A 14,597-nucleotide genomic window follows, 5' to 3' on the forward strand; every position below is an offset into this window, starting at 1 on the left:
CTAGCACCATACATGTATGGCGCTACTCAGGAAGGGGTTAATAAGTACCCAGATTTCTTGCTGCACATTATATAAACCAGATTAAATATTTACATAAGGTGACATAATCTACTCAGCAAGTGAATAAGGCTCTGTTCACACGACCGTATTTTTGCTCCACATCCAATCCGCATTTTCTCTGGATTAGATGTGGTCCCATTCCTTTCCAGGGGCTGCCAAAAAATGCAGACAGCACACCATGTGCTCTCTGCATCTGTATGTCCATTCCGCAGCCCTGCAAAAAAGATTTTGCGGAGGAGAATAATCATTGTTACAATGGGTCAGCATAGAAAACTGATGAAACACGGACATCACATTGACGTCATCTGTCTTTTTTTTGTGGATCCGCGTTTTGCAGACAGTGAAATACATATATTTTTTTTTAGAGTTTTTGCCTCTCGTATGTCTGATATACACACATTGACAAAAAAAATGCCACATCAAGAAGGAGTTGTTGGAATCGACTGAAACTTTTTATGTGTGAATATAATGATGAGATGTGTAAGTGATTTTAATATTAGATGGAAAAGAGTAGTTTATTCCGAAAAACTGTAAAATATAAGGAGGCTCTAGGACCCTGTAGGACCACCTCTAGCCTGGATATAAGATGAGATACGGTTAAACATGGAGGCATACAGGTTCTGTATGGTGTCCTGCGGCACATTTGTCCACAGATGTTACAGCTGGACCTGTAGATCCTGCACACTCCTAGGTCACTGAAGCTGGCGTCCCAGCTGGTCCTATAAACAGGGCCGGCGCTTCCATAAAGGGAAGCGCGGCAATTGCCCCCGGGCCCCCGAGTCCAGCCCGCCACTAGCTATATTTTCATTGGGGCAGCAGCGGCGGACAGTCACACGGAGATGAGCGCTTCCATTGTGGAAGCGCTCATCTCCAGTCATCTGTATCGCCGTCCTCAGGATAGCGATACAGATGGCTGTGCTGTGGGGCAGGGGAGGGAGAGGTGTGTTGCTTCCCCTTCCTCTGATAGGCTGCAGGCACTAGGTCGGCAGCCCATCAGAGGCCGGCGCAGGCGGCGCGATGACATCATCGCGCTGCCTGAGCCGTACAGCGTGGGGACACAGGCCGGAAGAGGCCTGCATCGCATAGCTGCCAAGGAGGTAAGTATAAGTGTTTTTTTTTTTTTGTGTACAATACTGGTGGCTACTGGCACATGATGGGGGGCTCTGGCTACTGGCACATGTTGATGGGGGCCCGGGGGCTCAGGCTACTGGCACATGATTGGGGGGGCTATGGCTACTGGTACATGATGGGGGGGCCTATGGCTACTGGTACATGATAGGGGGGCTCTGGCTACTGGCACATGTTGATGGGGGGGGCTCAGGCTACGGGCACATGATAGGGGGGCCTATGGCTACTGGCACATGATAGGGGGGCTCTGGCTACTGGCACATGATAGGGGGCTCTGGCTACTGGCACATGTTGATGGGGGGGCTCAGGCTACTGGCACATGATCGGGGGGGCCTATGGCTACTGGTACATGATAGGGGGGGGGTCCTCTGGCTACTGGCACATGATATGGGGGGGCTCTTGTTACTGACACATGATGGTGGGGGGTTCTTATTACTGACACATGATTGGGGGCATCTATGAGGGCACATTTTACTGGCACATTATTGGGGGACATCTATGGGGGCACTTATTACTGGCACATTGGGGGCACTCATTACTGGCACATTATTGGTGGGCACTATAGGGGCATCTACTGAGGCCACAAAGAACGGGTATTTTATATAGGGGCATTTTATACTGGGACACATTATGGTGGGTACTATGGGGAAGGGGGAGAGGAGTACTATGGGGTCATCTACGGGGGCACTGAGAAGGGGTATTTTATACTTTCAAATTATGGGGGATACTGAGGGCATCTACTGGGGCACTATATATGGGGCATTTTATACTGGTACATTATGGGGGGCACTAGGAGGGAGGGGGAGAGGAGAACTCTGGGGGCACTATATAGGGGTATTTTATACTGGCACATTATGGGGGCACTATGGGGACATTAGCTCAACTGGAGGCATTACAAGGGGGTATTTTCTGCACTGTCACATTATAAGGAGAATTATTTCTACTGGGGGGCATTATGGTGGGCTTAATTACTCCCCCATGGAATGACCCCCTAGTAGAAGCACCAGCCTCTCCCTGCTCTGCTATCCCTCTGCCCTTTCTCCAAATCCTTATTATGAAATCTTTTTCATTAGGATAAAACACATCAGCTCCACCGAGCCCCCGGCCAAAGTGTTGAAGTGGCGTCCGAGATCCCAAAGGGCCAAGCCAAGTAATTGTAAGCTTTCATATGAAATATGTTTATGTTATACTCATATAGCCTACACTGTGCCCCACAATATACAGTGGGGAGGGGGGGGGGGGGGCCCTTATTGTTTTTCGCCCCAGGGCCCCATTTCACCTAGAACCGGCCCTGCCTATAAATGCTCGACTGGTGATAAAGCAAGCCAAGGAAGTGCTGTAATCTGGTGGAGACGTTCCTGGGAAACCCTTGCTCTGGGTGGGTGAGTGTTATCCAGGTGGTAGCCCTGCCATGACAGTGGAATTTCTATCTGGGTGCAATAGTTTTTTTCTCAATGAGTGAATTCTAGTGAACAGTGGAAATAAGTAACTCCTCACACGTATGGAGAAAAATACGCACAGAGCTTTTCTATGGCGACAATTAGACCCTGCTGAATTTTACATCAATACCTTGTGATTATTTAATGTTACAGTGGTCACATGTGAAGGTTACAGACTCTAGTTAATTTCAGCGATCCGTAGGAGTAATAGTCTGGGACGGCTGCCACCGCTGTCAGACAGATGTGTTAAGCAGCAGAAGAATTTGAGGGGTCATTTCAGTTTTCAAGTGATTAACTCGATATTCTAGTATTCTGCTTCTGTCAGACATCGGAAAATACTCCAGAAGTGTAACTTGGATGGATGCCTTAAGGCTACTTTCACACTGGCGTTTCTGGGTCCGCTTGTGAGATCCGTTTCAGGGCTCTCACAAGCGGTCCAAAATGGATCAGTTCAGCCCCAATGCATTCTGAATGGATAAGGATCCGTTCAGAATGCATCAATTTGGCTGCGTTTGGTCTCCGTTGCGTTTTTTAGACGGTCACTAAAACGCAGCTTGCAGTGTTTTGGGGACCATCTGACGATGCGGAGCCAAACGGATCCGTCCTCACTTACAATGTAAGTCAATCGGGACGGATCAGTTTTTCACTGACACAATATGGTGCAGTTAAAAACGGATCCGTCCCCCATTGACTTTCAATGTAAGTCAGAACGGATCCGTTTTGACTTGGACTTTTTTTTTAATACAAGAAGTATCCGCACTGAACGCCAGTGTGAAAGTAGCCTAATGTGCAACGATATGCCATATAGTTACATATGTAGCTCTCACCGCTCCTGACATGTCTCCTGTAGTAAATACTGAATTCCCCATCAAATAACAATTGTTACACATTTTTTCTGTTAAGGCCTCATGCACACGACCGTATGTATTTTGCGGTCCGCTAAAAACGGATCTGCAAAAAATACGGATGACGTCCGTGTGCATTCCGGATTTTGCGGAACGGAACAGCTGGCCCCTAATAGAACAGTACTATCCTTGTCCATAAATGCGGACAATAATAGGACATGTTCTATTTTTTTGCGGAACGGAAATACGGACATACAGAAACAGACTGCACACTGAGTACCTCCCGTTACCTCCCGCTAAAAAAATTGAACGGACACGGAAAGAAAATACGTTCGTGTGCATGAGCCCTAAGTCTGAGTTGTTCTGTTTAGAAATAAATGGGGAAGTATTTGTTACATTCCCCTTGTCAAAGAACTGTGTCCATACACAGTGTGAAACTGTCAGCATTGATTGAGCAGTGTGAGAACATGCATGGACACCCCCCACTGAAAACACCCAGCAGTTAGTGTATTCATAAATTTCTCATATGAATAACAGAGGAACAGCACAATGCAGAGTTCTAAAAAAAAGATGCTCCAGAACTGTTATTTCATGGGGATTGCAAGTATTTACTAAAACAGTGACAGGTCTCTGTAAGCCTCTTCACACAGAATTTTTGCTTTTCCGGTGACTTTCTTATGCTGTGACCTTTTTTATCTGTGTAAAAAAGGTCACAGAGCAGCTGTGATACCGGGGTCCATGCTGGAAATAGTCGAATACAGCGCTCAGCTATCTCCAGCGCTTCCATAGAAATGAATGGAGTGGCAGTGTGCATTTTTGACCAGCTGCTCCGTCCATTTCAATAGGGTCTCCAAGGGGTACGGGGTTTCACTGGTCTAATAGTTATCCCCTATCCTGTGGTTATAGTATCATTTTCTCTAACCAGAATACCACTTTAAAGGGGTTCTCTGGGAATTAAGAAAATTAAAATACTTAAATATTACTTTATTATAAGTATATTCCCAAATACTTTTCATTAGTTATATTGGCTCATTTTGTTTAGGGAGCAGTCATTAAGAAAAATAACATGGCCGCCGTCCTATTAATAAATACAAAACCTGTCCTAATCACACAGGAGGACAAGTTACTTCAGAATACTGAGCTAAAGAGCTGCCTCATCCTCCTCTCCGCTTTGCTTGTCAGGGTTTATGATCCTGAATACAGCTGATAAGAGGAGACATGAAGTACTGAGAGGAGGGTAGGGATGTGACTAATGAGCAGCAGCACTTGTAGGCAGTCTCCATTACCACAGCCCCACATTACCACAGTCTGTCCTGTCCGTCCTCTCTGTACTTCATGTCTCCTGATGAACTCCATTCCCACAGAGAGTCCGCTAAAGTTCTTATTTAGGTATTTTCATATTCCTAATTCCCTGAGAGAAAAACTAGCCCTCTAATAGGTACCAGCCAGAGCAAGGCAAGAAAAAGACCAGAAAAAGCTGAGAAAGCATTCCAGATGTGAAAGACGAAGGTGTAGAGAAAAAGTTCTTTGGGGAATTGCTGTTTGAAAAGGACAGCTATGTATCCATAGTCATGTGTTGACAAGAAGATTAAGGCCTTACGGTATCTGGACACACCCATGGAAATTGGCCATATGCATAAGAGAATATCCACATTCCGCAGAGGACATTGTGTAAGTATACATTGTAAGTACTGCAACCTGTAAAAAAGGTGCAGAGCATAGTCTGATGTTGGAGTCTGCCCTGTGGTTGCATTGCAGAAAGATAAGTGTTGCATCTTATCCCTGGGAATTTCTTTTAGGAGACATCTTGGCCTATTAACTACCCTAGCAGTCGTGTAACCTATAAAAACTGTGGAAAGTACATTTGTTTACCTGAACTCAGGGATGGACTGGGACAATAAAGTGGCCCTGGACTTCAGCCAGACCGGCCCACTTTATTTTTCCCAAACACACTCAAAAAAGGGGTTATGTCTCTTCAGCAAGTGGCATTTATCTTGTAGAGAAAGTTAATACAAGGCACTTACTAATGTATTGTGATTGTCCATATTGCTTCCTTTGCTGGCGGGAGTCATTTTTCCATCACATTATGCACTGCTCGTTTCCATGGTTTTGACCACCCTGTAATCCAGCAGCGGTGGTCATGCTTGCACACTATAGGAGTAGCCGGGATTGTGGGAGTGCACATAGTTTGGTGCTTTTTTCGACCACCAATGCTGGATTACAGGGAGGTCGTAACCATGATGACGAGCCATGTATAATGTGCTGGGAGACATTTTGTCTCTATGGCACTATCTGCCCTAATAGTGATACAGTGCCCACATAGAGCACGATAGTGCCCTCCTATTCACAGAAAAATAGCGCATTTGTACCCATATAGTACCTACCTAGGTGCATAGAAAGTGCCATACTTTGGCTCTATGTCGGCACTGTATGACTGTGGCCAAAGTACTGTAGGTTTTCACTTTAGGTAGGTACTGTATGGCACCATAAGCAAGAAATACACCATTTATCTGTGCATAACATGGCGCTATCTGAGCACTGTATGACCGTGGGAAGACCTGGGCATACTATGCTCAGATAAGTTGTGTATTTAGTGTCTACAGTGCCCACAAAGTGCCATATCATACCTACCTAGAGCTAAAACGTGGGCAGAAAGTGCCATACTTTGCCTATAATTATACTCTGTCTACACAAGTATGGCGCTTTCCGAGTATGGGTTCTATATGGCACTATGTGGGCACGACAGGCACTAAATGCGCCATTTATCTGTGGATAGTATGGCACTATCTGCCCACAATCATACAGTGCCCACATAGAACCAAATATCGCCGTACCCACACTATTATATGGCAGTGCCCAGAGCGCCATATGTTGACTATGTGGGCAGATAGTGCCCTACTATGCCCAGATAAATAGTGCCCTTAGTGACTGCAGTGCCACACTGTACCCACCTAGAGCCAATCTGTGCACAGAAAGTGCCATACTTTGTCCACAGTGACAAAGTGCCCTTTCTGTGCACAGTCTGTGCACATCCTCTGCACCAGCTCCTCAGTGGCTCGCAGCACTACTATTACTCTTTTATTATTTTTATTTTTTAAATTCTCTTTATTGAATTGAGAATCTTTCATATAGTCAATATATTATAAGCATATAATGACATACAAAGTAAGCATTTTTCCAGTAAATATCAGCTTATAACAATATAACAGGGTATCCTTTATGTTTCTGAATTCACAATTTTTCAATTTGTTGCCCCCCCCCCCTAAACCACCCCCCCTCCCAACTTTGCCCAACATCATGAACACTAGTCTGAGTCTGTGGTAAGCTCTTCTCCTTTCTGTCGTATAATACATCCTGTCTTCAGCTTAGATCTATCCTGTATTACTCTATACTGCCAACTTCCCCAATCTATTCGTCAATTGTGCCTCCAAGTACCATTTAGTCAACTTGAAAGGGGCCATAAGTTCCTTGATTTCACAAGTGGACAATTGCTTCTCAATGAATTCCCTCCACTTCTTGATGTATTTCCCTATCAATCCTTCCTTATCCTGCTCTATCTCCATTCTTTCTAGATATAACACATTCTTCATAGTACCAACCACCTCTTCCCATGACGGTATTTCTGTTTGCAACCAGTACTATCACTCTTATCCTGTCCTTTGCTCTCTTCCTCTGGGCACACTGCAGTTTCAGTAGAAGTAACGCTGAACCAACAGATGCAACACTTTCAAATTCTCCTGTTAAATTTGTATTCTTTTTTGGCGACTTCTGCTGTTTTTCTGCAGTTCTGTACTCTTGGCCCCATTTAGTAAATCAAAAAGAATTCTAATATACTGTATTGTAATGGAAAAAAACTTCTGACCATGAATAGCACTATGCAACACAGCTCTCCTTGATACTGACACACACACACACAAATGCTGCTGTAACATCTAACTCCACTAACAGGTGCCAAATCCTTATCCTAAACCAGGGATGGCCAATCTGAGGTTCTCCAGCTGTTGCAAAACTACAACTCCCAGCATGCCCAGACTGCCTACAGCTACCAGCCTACAGCAGGGCATGGTGGGAGTTGTAGTTTTACAACAGCTGGAGAGCCGCAGGTTGGCCATCCCTGTCCTAGACTGTCAAGGAAGGAGATTCACCCTGTATAGGAAGTGGGCCGGGAACACTGTTCCAGTGTGTGTTCCTGTGTGCCAGACCTCACCTTCTTGATGTTGCCCCTAAGGCCTCTTTCACACGGGCGAGATTTTTCCCTCAAGATTCATTCATTGAAATGAGTGGGTCTAAAAGAAAGACAGACAGGATGTAGACATCATCTGTGACTGATCCGTATAAAAATGCGTCCATGTTCATATGCCGGAGCACAAACTAGTTTAATATTGACTATATGAAGTCATAACTCGTGCTAGGTGTATGGTCACCTTTAGGGCTCATTTAGACGACCATAGTGTTTTGTGGATCCGCAAAACACAGATACCGTCCCGTGTGCGTTCTGCAATTTGCAGACTGCACATGGCCAGCACTATCATGGAAAATGCCTTTTCTTGTCCGCAATTGTAGACAAGAATAGGACATGTTCTATCTTTTTTTGTGGGGCCGCGGAACGGCACTACGTGTGCACCGTGTTCTGTCCGCATCTTTTGCAGCCCCATCGAAGTGAATGGGTCCGCACCCGTTCCGCAAAATTGCGGAACGGGTGTCAACCCGTTCATACAGCCGTGTGAATGGCCCCTTACTCTGTGGATGCAGTGTATTTTTTGTTGTTTTTACTTATACTGGGGAATTTGATTTCTTTGGTGTCAGTGTGACAGGCTTTAAAAAAATAAATAAATAGGCATTCACCTTACAGAAAAGAACAAGTGATTATGTGGCTGGAGGATTATTAAACGGTCAGTGGATAACAATTTTACTGTAGGCCAGTGGAGTACAGGCCCCCAAAATTAGGCATTGACCTAACAGAAAAGGCCTTTTATGCCACTGTATATACATAAGATAAGGACCATTCTTTGTTCTGGGTGGTGGCGGATATGTGTGGGCTGGCATGAGAAAATTTAATTACACATGGTCGTCACAAGTGTTGAATTCCTCTGAGTTCCATACCTCATTCATTTTTAGAAATGTGTGATAGTCCACACTGTCATGAGCTAGGCGAGTGCGCTTATCGATCACGAGATCCCCTGCTGCACTGAACGTCCTTTCGGACAGGACACCCGACGAGGGGCAAGCCAAGAGTTCCATGGCAAATTGTGCCACAGGTCAAGCCTGCACACCCAGTAGTCCAGGGGTTCCTTGCTTCTCAGAGCGTCCACATCGGCCGTTAACCCGATGTAGTCAGACACCTGTCGGTCTACGCGTTCCCTGAGGCTGGATCCGGGGGGTTGGCTGCAAGAATGATCTCATATCCGAAGTGACCAACACATCTTCAAATCGCCCTCTTCTTGCAGGCGCGGTAGGATTGGTACCCGCACCTGTTTCGCTGTGAGTGGATATTCCTCTGCCAGCGCCCGCAACAGCAGAATGCAACATCTCTCGCAGCAAGGCCTGGAAATGCTGCATTCTGCCAGCCCTCTGTGATGCTGGTAACATGTCCGACATTTTGTGTTTGTACCGGGGGTCTAAGTACGGTCTAAGTACGTTGCCACCCAGTACTGGTCCTTGCCCTTTATGCTTTTTATACGGGGGTCCCTCTTCAAACACTGGAGCATGAAGGCCCCCATTTGCACTAAATTGGAAGCGGTGGAGCGCCCTGGCTCCTGCTCATCGCCCAGGAGAATTTCGTCCTCGGTCTCCTCTCCCCAGCCACGGACAACACCAGGGGTCCCCTAAAAGTTTAAAGTCCCCCTCGAAGCCTGCTCTTCTTGCTCCTCCTCCTCCCCCCAGCCACCATCCTCCTCTGACTTTTCTTCAGACTCCTGTTGACTTGTCTCAGATGGAGTAGCCCCCCTGGGAATTCATTCAGCATTGCGACTTCCTCATCTTCGAGCTCCTGCTCATCGACGGCTTGATCAATGACATGATGCAATGCATGCTCCAGAAAGAAGGCATAAGGTACGATGTCACTGATGGCGCCCTGGCTGCGACTGACCAGTTTGGTGATTTCATCAAATGGCCCCAGAAGTCTGCATGCGTCGTGCATGAGCAGCCACTGGCACGGGGAAAAGAAACCAAGCTCCCCAGAACCTGCCCTGCTGCATAGTACATACAGGTAGTCGTTAACGGCACATTGCTGCTGGAGCAGCCTATCATGCATATACAAGGTGGAGTTCCAGCACGTTGGGCTGTTACAAATCAGACGTCTGACGGGCAGGTGGTGTTGCCGCTGAATGTCAGCAAGGCGAACCATGGCCGTGTAAGATCTTCTAAAATGGCCAGAGATTTTCCTGGCCTGCCACAAGACGTCCTGGACCACAGGGTATTTGGCAATGAATCGCATGCACGGCACATGTGTCATTTTGCCCTGTTTCAGTGTGCTTAGCAGATTGGCACCGTTATCGCACACAACTTTACCAACTGTCAAATTGAGCGGGGTTAGCCACTGATCCGCTTGTGACCGCAGAGCTGAAAGCATTGCAGGACCTGTGTGGCTCTTGGCTTCCAGGCACAACAGCCGCAGCACAGGATGGCAACGTCTCACCTGGCACGTCGAATAGGTTCTGGGGAGCTTGGGGGGTGCAGTGGAAGAGGCGGTAGCAGTGGAAAAGGAAGAGTCAGCCGAGGAGGAGACGAAGGATGGAGTAGGAGGAGGAGAAGAAGAGGCAGGCATGCATGCAATCCGTGGCGGTAACACCAAATCCACATGGGTGCCACGGGTTACATGCTTGATGGCCTTCAAAAGGTTCACTCAGTGGGCAGTAAAAGTTATGTACCTTCCCTGCCCGTGTTTGCTAGACAACGTGTCTATGGTCAGATGTATTTTTGCACCGACACTGTCTGCCAGAGATATATTCACTTGCCGCTGAACGTGGCCATATAGCTTTGGGATGCCCTTCTGGGAGAAATATTTCCTTCCAGGGACTTTCCATTGCGGTGTGCCAATGGCCACACATTTTCTAAAGGCCTCAGAGTCCACCAGTTTATATGGCAGTAGTTGGCGGGCTTGCAGTTCCGACAAGCCAGCGGTGGCCATATAGCTTTGGGATGCCCTTCTGGGACAAATATTTCCTTCCGGGGACTTTCCATTGCGGTGTGCCAATGGCCACAAATTTTCTAAAGTCCTCAGAGTCCACCAGTTTATATGGCAGTAGTTGGCGGGCTTGCAGTTCCGACAAGCCAGCGGTCAGCCGTTCGGCAACAGGGTTATCTGGCGTCATCAACTTTTTACGCTCGAACATTTGGGCCATGGAAGCCTACCTTGTGCCAGATGAACGCGACGACAGCACGGTGGAAGGTGGAGGGGAGGACAAATGGGAGGAGAGAGGAGAAGGAGAAGAGGCAGGACGTGGAGCGCCGGGAGTGTGGCTTTGTGGGTTCTGCCGGCGTTGCTCCCACTGGGCTCGGTGATGGGAGGCCAGGTACCTTCTTACGGCTTTCGTCCCTAGGTAAGTGTTGGGCTTACCGCGACTTATGCGTTGACAGCACAGGCTGCAGATGGCAACACTATTGTCAGCAGCTGACACGTTTAAAAAAAGCACACTGGGGAGCAATGTGCCGGCGTCCTGGGAGTGCAAGATGTGATCGTGCATGGTGGATGGCTCACTCCAGATACAGTCAGGTCCATAAATATTTGACACAATTCTAACATTTTTGGCTCTATACACCACCACAATGGATTTGAAATGAAACGAACAAGATGTGTTTTAACTGCAGACTGTCAGCTTTGATTTGAGGGTATTTACATCCAAATCAGGTGAACGGTGTAGGAATTACATACAACAGTTTGCATATGTGCCTTCCACTTGTTAGGGGACCAAAAGTAATGGGACAATTGTCTTCTCAGCTGTTCCATGGCCAAGGTGTGTGTTATTCCCTCATTATCCCAATTACAATGAGCAGATAAAAGGTCCAGAGTTCATTTCAAGTGTCCTATTTGCATTTGGAATCTGTTGCTGTCAACTCTCAAGATGAGATCCAAAGAGCTGTCACTATCAGTGAAGCAAGCCATCATTAGGCTGAAAAAACAAAACAAACCCATCAGAGAGATAGCAAAAACATTAGGCGTGGCCAAAACAACTGTTTGGAACATTCTTAAAAAGAAGGAACGCACCGGTGAGCTCAGCAACACCAAAAGACCGGAAGACCGCGGAAAACATCTGTGGTGGATGACCGAAGAATTCTTTCCCTGGTGAAGAAAACACTCTTCACAACAGTTGGCCAGATCAAGAACACTCTCCAGGAGGTAGGTGCATGGCCGGCGTCAGCACCTGGCAAACCCGGGCAAGTGCCGGGGCCCACTCGTTTGCGCAGTGCCAAACATTTTGACATACTTTACTGATGCTGCGCTGCTGCCATCTCACAAGATCTCCAGGCCTGCGAGACAAATCGGAGGAGGACTGGAGTACCGTGGTCACGGATCACAACAGGGGCGGAGCGGAGGCGGAGCTGATCAGCATTACAGCTGCAGAAGACAGCACAGCATAGCAGCCGAGCCGAAGAAGAAACCAGGAGATTAGACAGGTGCCAGTAATATGAGGGGGCGGCTACTGACTAATGCATGGCGTGGTGTTTTTGGGGAGGGATCCCCCCAGCCTCCACTCCACTAATGGGAGAATAATGAGCAACAAAATACAAACCTCTTTGTGGGGAAATTCAGACCCCTCCCCTCCCCAGTATACCTCAGGCTACCACATACATGTGGATGAAAAGAAATGCACAGCAAGCAGTAAAGCAAATATTCCTAAAGGTTCAGTCAGCATGTCCACTTGTCCAGCCTCAGTCAGCAGATAAGTTATCAGTAATGACTGACTCACTGCTGACTGAGACTGGACATGCTGTCTGAGCCTTTAGGAATATTTGCTTTACTGCTTGCTGTGCATTTCTTTTCCTCATCCATATACATGTATCATATGTACATAGTATGTGGTAGCCTAAGCTATACCTGGGGTGGTGGGGGTTTCTAAGGAATTCCCCCACAAAGAGGTTTGTTGCTCATTATTCTCCTATTAGTGGAGGCTGGGGGGGGGGGGGGGGGGGGGGGGGGGGGGATCCCTCCCCAAAAACACCAAAACACCACACCATGTAGCATTAGTATGTGGTATTTGGTAGCACACACACACACACACACCATGCAAACTCCTGTATGAGTCTGGTCTGGGGTCCTAATAACTTATATTTATCTGGTCTGGGGTCTGAATAATTTATCTATACATGTTCTGGGGGTCTGAATTTAGAAGACTGGGGTAAGAGTTAATTTAGGGGTTCTAGTCTAAGTTCCGAATTTAGGAGTCTAGTCTGGGGCTCTGATTTTATTTAGGATCTAGTCTGGGGTCTAAACTAATTTAGGGGTCTAATCTGGGGTCTGAATATAAGGTTCTGAATTTAGGGGTCTAATTTGGTGTTTCCATTTATTAAGGTAATCTGCAGGCAGAATTTATTTTCTGTGTTGTGTGTTGTGCAAAATGTCACAAGGGGGCCCACTGAGGCTTTATCGCCCAAGGGCCTATATGAACCCGGAGCTGGCCCTGGGTAGGTGCATGTGTGTCAAAGTCATCAATCAATAGAAGACTTCAACAGAGTGAATAAAGAGGGTTCACCACAAGATGTAAACCATTGGTGAGCCTCAAAAACAGGAAGGCCAGATTAGAGTTTGCCAAACGACATCTAAAAAAGCCTTCACAGTTCTGGACAGATGAGACCAAGATCAACTTATACCAGAGTGATGGGAAGAGAAGAGTATGGAGAAGGAAAGGAACTGCTCATGATCCTAAGCATACCACCTCATTAGTGAAGCATGGTGGTGGTAGTGTCATGGCGTTCTCTTGTATTTATTGATGATGTGACTGCTGACAAAAGCATCATCTATCTGCTCATATTCAGCCAAATGCTTCAGAACTCATTGGACGGCACTTCACAGTGCAGATGGACAATGACCCGAAGCATACTGCAAAAGCAACCAAAGAGTTTTTTTAGGGAAAGAAGTGGAATGTTATGCAATGGCCAAGTCAATCACCTGACCTGAATCTGATTGAGCATGCATTTCACTTGCTGAAGACAAAACTGAAGGGAAAATGCCCCAAGAACAAGCAGGAACTGAAGACAGTTGCAGTAGAGGCCTGGCAGAGCATCACCAGGGATGAAACCCAGCGTCTGGTGATGTCTATGCGTTCCAGACTTCAGGCTGTAATTGACTGTAAAGGATTTGCAACCAAGTGAAAGTTTGAGTTATGATTATTATTATGTCCCATTACTTTTGGTCCCTTAACAAGTGAGAGGCACATATGCAAACTGTTGTAATTCCTACACCTTTCACCTGATTTGGATGTAAATACCCTCAAATTAAAGCTGACAGTCTGCAGTTAAAGCACATCTTGTTCATTTCATTTAAAATCCATTGTGGTGGTGTATAGAGCCAGAAATGTTAGAATTGTGTCGATGTCCCAATATTTATGGACCTGACTGTACATTTGCAGTCTGCTTTTTGCCTCCTGTGCACTGCGAGTTCTGTCTCCTTCTCCTCCCTATCTGCTGCTTCGTCTCTCCCTCTCCCCTCCTCTTCCTCTCTTGTGGGCACCTTCGTGACGTCCATCGACACTTCATCATCGTCACCTTTACCACCACTGACATTAGAGATCTCGGAGTAGGCAGCAACAGCGGGGTCCACCCTCCTTGAGCTGATCTGGGTACTGTCGTCAGGCCGCTGGGTGGCGGCCGTTGCTACCTCCTCCCCATCCGATGCCAAGAATGGCTGTGCATCAGTAAGGTCTGGGAATGGATGGGAAAATAATTCCTCTGACTCGAGTGGAGGGGCTATGGTGGTGGTGTCTTTGGGGGTGCACACAGCAGAGAGTGAGGAGGGTGCAGATACAGAGGATGAGGAAGTTGCAGAAGCGGAAGGCTGAGTGAGCCACTCAACCAACTCTGGTGCGTCCTGTGACGTAATTGCACGCACCTTCTCCAATTTCCCACTTAGGCTCCGGTCTGATGCACCTGCCCGACCCCTACCACCCCTGCAGAAAGGTCTGCCTCT

Source organism: Bufo bufo, chromosome 4, assembly GCF_905171765.1.
Source record: "Bufo bufo chromosome 4, aBufBuf1.1, whole genome shotgun sequence".
In the NCBI taxonomy this organism is placed as follows: domain Eukaryota; kingdom Metazoa; phylum Chordata; class Amphibia; order Anura; family Bufonidae; genus Bufo; species Bufo bufo.